At 39.1% G+C, this 8,131-nt stretch overlaps 1 protein-coding gene and 1 long non-coding RNA gene across 3 annotated transcripts in view; one reads left to right on the top strand and one right to left on the bottom strand.

Moving 5' to 3' along the window:
* The first annotated feature begins 912 nt into the window (after window positions 1–912).
* Window positions 913–8,131, top strand: part of rer1 (retention in endoplasmic reticulum sorting receptor 1) — a 19,961-nt gene continuing 12,742 nt past the window's right edge. For both annotated transcript variants that reach the window (XM_021615822.2, XM_021615820.2), the window contains exon 1: window positions 913–1,045. The gene's annotated coding sequence lies outside the window, so the exon portion shown is untranslated. The remainder of the gene's footprint in view (window positions 1,046–8,131) is intronic.
* The window catches only part of LOC118966053, a 23,830-nt gene continuing 22,669 nt past the window's right edge, over window positions 6,971–8,131 (bottom strand). The window contains exon 2 of the long non-coding RNA XR_005053255.1: window positions 6,971–7,166. This is a non-coding gene — a long non-coding RNA (uncharacterized LOC118966053). The remainder of the gene's footprint in view (window positions 7,167–8,131) is intronic.

The raw sequence follows: 8,131 nt of genomic DNA, 5'->3' as shown, positions 1-8,131 counted from the left end.
CCTCAACTAACCGGTGCCCCCGCACATTGACTCTGTACCGGTACCCCTGTATAGTCTGGCTATTGTTATATTTTACTGCTACTGTTTAATTACTTGTATCTTTTTTAAACTACATTTTTGGTTAGGGGCTCGTAAGTAAGCATTTCACTGTAAGGTCTACTGATGTTTTTACACATCTACCAATAGGTGCCCTTCTTTATGAGGCATTGGAAAATTTCTCTGGTCTTTGTGGTTGAATCTGTTTTTGAAATTCACTGCTCGACTGAAGGATCTTACATATAATTGTATGTGTGGAGTACAGAGATGAGGTTGTCATTCAAAAATCATGTTAAACACTATTATTGCACACATAGAGAGTCCATGGAATTTATGTGTCTTGTTAAGTAAAGTTTTTCTCCTGAATTTATTTAGGCTTGCCGTGACAAAAGGTTCGACTCAATACATTTCAGTTTTACATTTTTAATTAATGTTTAAACATTTCAAAAATCATAATTCCACTTTGACATTATGGGGCATGTGTGTAAGCAGGTGACACAATATCTCGAATTAATCTATATTAAATTCAAGATGTAACAACAAAATGTGGAAAAAGTCAAGGGGTGTGAATACTTTCTGAAGGCACTTATTTCTAGAGAGACTTAATAAGTAGGCTATTTAATTTGGAGCATTATCTTAGGCTACAGACATAAAATAGTATGTGAGTTGAAAGTAAATGTGTAACTGGAAAAAAAGTGAAATTATTATTGTGTCATATATAATTGTAGTTAATATTTTGCCTTTTCAATTGTCTTTTCAATGTTTCATTTGCCGGAGGCCTGGCAAAATGCCCGTAAAACCCCAGTGTAACTACCATAGAAATATAATCCATTGAGCCATAGATTCTATTTCTATAGAATTTATCACATTGGTCCAGCGTTTTCGAAGCTCTTCTAATCTTGCCTGCCGTACTTTCGAGCGAGTCCTCGCGGAAGTACTGACGTGTTCATACGTCATTAGCCGGCCCAGCACGAGAGGTAGTTAGGTAGTGACACAGCGGCAGAATCAGGTAAGAAAAACCTGTCTTGCAGTATTTTGTCTATCAGTAGGACTGTGAACATATGTTCTCGAGTTTAAGTGGAATCTAGGGGACCAATACTGAAATAATATTTAAATTGAATGAATCTCTAAATATGGTAACGAGAGGCTATATACCTATGCTAGCTAGCGAGAACGAGCTCGGTTTCTAACCGGAAGTGAGTTGTCAAATTCACAAAATTACAGCTGGTGGTTGTAGTTCAATTTCCAACTGATTTGTAGCCTTCAAAACGACAAGATTGACACTAAGGACTACACTTTCCATCTTTCTGATAGCAGGGGTTAACAAGTAACTGTTTGATTCCCGCTGCACCTTATGGGAAGTAGAGTGAAAACACAAGTGTTTTACCACACACTGCTAATGAAAGATGGTTGCTTAAACTACACAAACCAGAAATGGGTTGTTTAGGGAAGAACATCACTAATTCGCTAGATATTTTTTTGTAAAGCTAGCTAATTTGCTAGCAACACTCACCCTGCTTGCAAAACAGAAACATAACATTGAATACGAAAATAATAGCTAATAGTAACTAACCACAACAATGACCTGATTTTAGCTAGGTATTCAAAATTGCGTTATGAATAATCACTTCATTGCTAAACATTTAACGTTACTGTAGCTAGCTTTCCAATCCCACACTATAAATGGGTTGTTGGCTAGATGGCTGGCTAGCTATCTACTGCATTTACTGGTTGGCTAGCTCGCTTGCTATTAGCTAGCCTACCATTACACGATTCAGCGTTGGAGAGCAAATAATAGCTAACATTATCCATAATGGAAGAGACCGTCTGTCTCCGATCTGTCAGCTATTTATCAAGTATATGGTCCTATCAGCCAACGTTAACTTAGTCTCACAGTAATTGGATAGCCGTTTGATAGCCAATCAACAACAAATGCCATTTGACATGAACTGGAAAATGAAACTCTTCTATCGATTTTGGGTGGGAAGTGTTGGAATAGTGGTAGCTAGCTAGGTCAATTAGCCTAGTGTTTCCCAACCCTGGTCCTCGAGTACCCCAAACAGTACACCGTTTTGTTGTAGCCCTTGACAAAAACCCAACGTTCAACTCATTGAGGGCTTGATGATTAGTTGAATCAGGTATCACGGGTTAAAGTAAACAGTTTATGTTGGGTACTCGAGGACCAGGGTTGGGAAACACTGAATTAGCCTACAGTATGTTGATGTAGCCCAACCGACCGCAGACACTATTAATTACTACGTTTGTCTTCTGCGTCCAGCTGGTTATACAATGTCTGTCGCCCAGTGACCGGCTCGTACATAAACATCCTTAATTCAGGCTGCAAAGGCATCAGTTTCCTCCTTAACTCGGTCAACAAAAAAAAAAACAGGGACATATGTGTACCGTTTTAATAAAACACAATTTTCCACCACCATGATAGAGTGGCAGGGATTGACGTTAAAGCTTCACAGTGGAGAAATCGCTCCGCCATTTCCTGGTTACTAAAATTCTAATAGTTCACCTAATTTCAGTTTGTGACAACAAGCATGTATAGTGTAGAGAATCATTGTACCATCTAAACCGCTGTGAAATATATTTTCCATAACCAAAACTACTGTATTTACAGCTGTTTGAAGCTAGTGTACAAAACTGAAAGTAAAAGACACAACTAAACTTAAGAACGGGAAGCATAAAAATAGTGTACATAAGACAAGATCTATGGCTTCTTAGACTTGCTTTCAATCAGTGACAGATCTGTAACTCGGTTAAGTTGAGCATGTTCAACTTGCCCGACTGCCATACATTTTTTTTATCACCTTCCCAATGTGGAAACCTCAGAGCAGGTTCAACTTGTGTGACTGCTCAGTTCACTTGCCCTAGATGGGCATAAACTGCTTCTAGAAATAGAAATCCCCAATCACCACACATTTTGAGGAAAATGAAAACATGCCAGTTTGTCACTTTCATGAGGTTGGAGTCATGGACACTGGTTTTTCATTGCACTCTAGATCAGAAGGTTGCGTGTTCGAGGCCAGTCATGGACACCGTTTTTTTTGGGGGGGGGGGGGGTGAACCCTATCCTATCCCAAACCATTTGGAATGGGTGCCTAAATGTAATCTTTTAACCCTATCCCAAAAATGTTAACTTAAAATGTGACATTTGAAGAAATTAAACGATATATAGCAGCAGGAACAACAAACACGGACATTTTGGAGTAACTTCAAAGTTTGACTTTTGGAGAACATCTTCGCTAGATTGCCGTGGTTATGTGATATACTTGTCAGTAGTGTCTCAAGTCAACTTCTGAGCGAGCTTGACTGTCCAGTTGGCTACATTAGTTTTTGTTATCCGTAAAGAAATGTATTCTTAAAATAACAATGCTTGGTAGTTGTTCCGTGTTCGGATGTGGTAATTTCAAGAATCCAAAATTGAAAGGGGTTTCCATCATTTGGAAAGATGCAAACAGTGGTTGGCGCCTATTCAAAACTCGAAATACTATCGTAGAATTACTACATTATGGTAATCACATTACTTTTATATTAGAATGTAAGCCTATACTAGTGCTCACACTGTCTGTTTTTCTTAGAGGCAACAGAATAGAGTTATTCGAACTCTCATGTGTCTGTGTGGGGGGAGAGAGAGAAGCCTCTAAGATTTAACATTGACAGTAGATTTACGATGGCTTGGTGATAAGACAACATTCCATGATTAGTGTCTGTGGGTCTCCCTGGCACCGACAGACAGGCACAATCTCCAGTTTATTTAAGGACCTTATGTCTGCTGCATTAGTATTTCTGTATAAGCAAGCAGTAAATTAACTAGAGACAGATATTTGGTGCCATGTAAATCTTGAATTATTTTGCATGAGCGCAAAATGTACCTTTTGTATAAATTCTCTCATCTGTGAATTGTCATGAATATCCAGGAGGATGGATTTTTTTTTTTTTTTTACCTTTATTTAACTAGGCAAGTCAGTTAAGAACAAATTCTTATTTTCAATGACGGCGTAGTGGGTTAACTGCCTGTTCAGGGGCAGAACGACAGAATTGTACCTTGTCAGCTCGGGGGTTTGAACTTGCAACCTTCCGGTTACTACTCTAACCACTAGGCTACCCTGCCGCCCCTTTGCTATAAAATGCTGTGGCTTAGTCCTGCTGGTTGGGCTCTCAACGAATCCCCTACGTGCGGGTCGTTGACAAGCCTCATTACTGCAGTAATTCAATAATAAAGTTTGATTGTTTTGAAGAAATCTAAAAGTATCTTCTTTTGATGAGAATAATTATACGACAATACGATGTAAAACCACCGCAGGACAATTACCGGAAGGTCTGTGTATGTAGTAGAGGTCGACCGATTAATCGGAATGGTCGATTAATTAGGGCCGATTTCAAGACTTCATAACAATCAGAAATATTTTTGGACACCAATTTGGCCGATTAAAAAAAAATATATATATATATTTGTTTGACACCTTTTATTTAATCTTTATTAACTAGGCAATTCAGTTAAGAACATATTCTTATTTTCAATGACAGCCTAGGAACGGTGGGTTAACTGCCTTGTTCAGGGACAGAACGACAGATTTTTACCTTCTCAGCTCGGGGATTTAATCTTGCAACCTTATAGTTAACTAGTCCAACGCTCTAACCACCTGCCTCTCATTGCATTCCACGAGGAGCCTGCCTGTAACGCTAATGCAGTAAACCAAGGTAAGTTGCTAGCTAGCATTAAACTTATCTTATAAAAAGCAATCAATCATAATCACTAGTTAACTACACATGGTTGATGATATTACTAGTTTATCTAGCGTGTCCTGCGTTGCATATAATCGATGCGGTGCGTATTCGCGAAAAAGGACTGTTGTTGCTCCCATGTGTACCTAACCATAAACATCAATGCCTTTCTTAAAATCAATACACAGAAGTATATATCTTTAAACCTGCATATTTAGCTAAAAGAAATCCAGGTTAGAAGGCAATATTAACCAGGTGAAATTGTGTCACTTCTCTTGCGTTCATTGCACGCAGAGTCAGTGTATATGCAACAGTTTGGGCTGCCTAATTTGCCAGAATTGTACGTAATTATGACATGACATTGAAGGTTGTGCAATGTAACAGGAATATTTAGACTTATGGATGCCACACCTTAGATAAAATACGGAACGGTTCCGTATTTCACTGAAAGAATAAACGTCTTGTTTTCGAGATGATAGTTTCCGGATTCGACCATATTAATGACCTAAGGCTCGTATTTCTGTGTGTTATTATGTTATAACTAAGTCTGATTTGATAGAGCAGTCTGACTGAGCAGTGGTAGGCACCAGCAGGCTCGTAAGCATTCATTCAAACAGCACTTTCGTGCGGTTGACAGCAGCTCTTCGCAATTCTTCAAGCATTGCGCTGTTTATGACTTCAAGCTTATCAACTCCCGAGATTAGGCTGGTGTAACCGATGTGAAATGGCTAGTTAGTTAGCGGGGTGCGCGCTAATAGTGTTTCAAATGTCACTCGCTCTGAGACTTGGAGTAGTTGCTCCCCTTGCTCTGCATGGATGGCTGTTATCGATGTGTTCCTGGTTCAAGCCCAGGTAGGAGCGAGGAGAGGGACGGAAGTTATACTGTTACACTGGCAATACTAAAGTGCCTATAAGAACGAACATCCAATAGTCAAAGGTATATGAAATACAAATGGTATAGAGAGAAATAGTCCTATAATAACTACAACCTAAAACTTCTTACCTGGGATTATTGAAGACTCATGTTAAAAGGAACCACCAGCTTTCATATGTTCTCATGCTCTGAGCAAGGAACTTAAACGTTAGCTTTATTACATGGCACATATTGCACTTTCACTTTTAATTGATGGGTGGTGATTTATCAGGACAACGTATTTTGTCCAACTCTAAATTCAACACCGGCATACCCCTGCCATTCCAAAGAACATTGCCCAAGCAACAAAGCCAGCAAAGCAGGATGTCATTAAGAAGCATAAGACAAGGTTCTCAAATTAAAACATCATTGCCCATGTTATTGTAAATTAAATGTGTATATTATTCTCTATAAACAAATCAATCCAAACAAGCTTTAATGGCTGTACTAGGCATAACCGCTGTGTGAATATGAGCTGTATTATTGAACATCTATATTATGAGCATTAATGATTTAGGGTTGGGCGATATTACAATAGTATCGTCTATCAAGGATGATTGACAGTCATCGTCTAGTGACGACATCGTGATGTGACAGACGATACCTAACCTATTCCAACGTGACTGGCCTCAAGCAGTAAAGAGTAGAGTGGAGTCAGGCAGTGCACAGCAGGACAGCGCATGGGTGTCATTCCGAGTACATTTTTTATATTCCGATTTGCTATAGCCCATTCCAATTAATGTTATATTTACAGAATGCAAGAGCACAATGTAGACATGGCTAAGTTTCACCAAAGCAGTGCTAAATGTCCGGTCAATTTAATTATTTAAAAAATATCTTTCTCCAATAGTGGATGATTTCTCCCACCGTGTTATTTCATGATCAAACAATGAATTTATTTAATGGAGTTCTAGGCTATCTCAAAGTTTTACGTTGTTTTTGAATAACCTACAAATATGGTAGGCCAAAGGTAATCTTGAGAGAGCAAGAACAAACAATAGCAAGATGAGAAAAGTCATGAGAAATTTGAACAAACCTTACAGTTAAGCAAAGCATTATATGACAGAAATGCTTAATGCATATGAGGCCAGACAAAAATATTGCCCAACCCTGATACTGATATCTCCACCAACTTCTGGTAAATCAATAGTGTATACACAAAACAAAGGGGGTTTATAGTACAACTAAAGCAAATACGTAGCTAAGTGATTCCTTATTGAGGCTACTTGTTTTACTCAAGATGTACTGATCTGATAGTGATACAACCAATCAAATAAAGACAAATAATTCATGCCGTTTCCAGATTTTATTGCACGCTATTACAATTCCTCCAGCACATCATCAACCTCGACGAAGCCTCTTTCCTTCCCATCAGGAGATCACGAATCCTCCCAACCACACAGGCAGGCACAACCAGTCTGTTGTTTTTCCGTTGTACCCATTCCAGGAAGAAAGAAAAAAAACGGTAGGCATGTGATATTTTCTGAAAGAAAAAAAGGAATAATCAGATTTGTTGTTAGGGTAGACTGTACTCCAACATTTGTAAACAGCACTGGTAAATGTAGCCAATACGATAGTAAAGTGATCTAACGTTAATTATAAACTGGGTGGTTCGAGCCCTGAATGCTGATTGGCTGACAGCCGTGGTATCAGACCGTATACCACGGGTATGCAAAACGTTTATTTTTACTGCTCCAATTAGGTTGGTAACCAGTTTATAATAGCAATAAGGCACCTCGGGGGTGTGTGATATATGGCCAATAGGGGTGTATCCAGGTGCGTTGCGTCGTGCATAAGAACAGCCTTTAGCCGTGATATATTGGGGGGGGCCATATTGCCCCCCCATGCCTTATTGCTTAGTCTACTATGACGATGACAATATAAACAAGATGTCGGGAGATTACCATGGCAAGCTACAGGAGACTCATTCATATAGCTGTTATAGATATTATGGTGGGAGCACATTCAGCAGCCAAATATAAAACAATTCAAGTCAGTGTTGCAATGGTTGTACTTTAGAAACGAGGCTATGTCAATGTGCTAGCTCTGGATGTATAAACAAACCAGGTAGAACTCGATCTAGTAACGATAGCCGAACTAATGCTACACAACCGCAATGCACACATCAGCACTAATGTTATGAAATTATGCAGATATAAAAACAATAGCTGGCGCAAAACACTTGCTCTGTTATCTGTCCTCTTGGCCTCGCTGGTTCAGGCTTTCTCCAGTTTATTTTCGGGAGTACAGTCTCAAGGCTGTTAAACTAAGAAAGCCCATGTTTTCCGATTCCCAGGATTCGGGAGTGGGACAAGCAGAGATCAGGAAATCAACCTCACTCCCTAAACCTTGTTGTAGTTTTGAAAATACATGATTACCCCCAAATGCATCAGTAAGGATAAAATCTGGTAACTAACGATACCTAGCTTTTGATCTACAGAACACATT

Source organism: Oncorhynchus mykiss, chromosome 9 (assembly GCF_013265735.2).
Source record: "Oncorhynchus mykiss isolate Arlee chromosome 9, USDA_OmykA_1.1, whole genome shotgun sequence".
NCBI classification, from domain to species: domain Eukaryota; kingdom Metazoa; phylum Chordata; class Actinopteri; order Salmoniformes; family Salmonidae; genus Oncorhynchus; species Oncorhynchus mykiss.
This window is presented reverse-complemented; position numbering and strand designations above follow the sequence as displayed.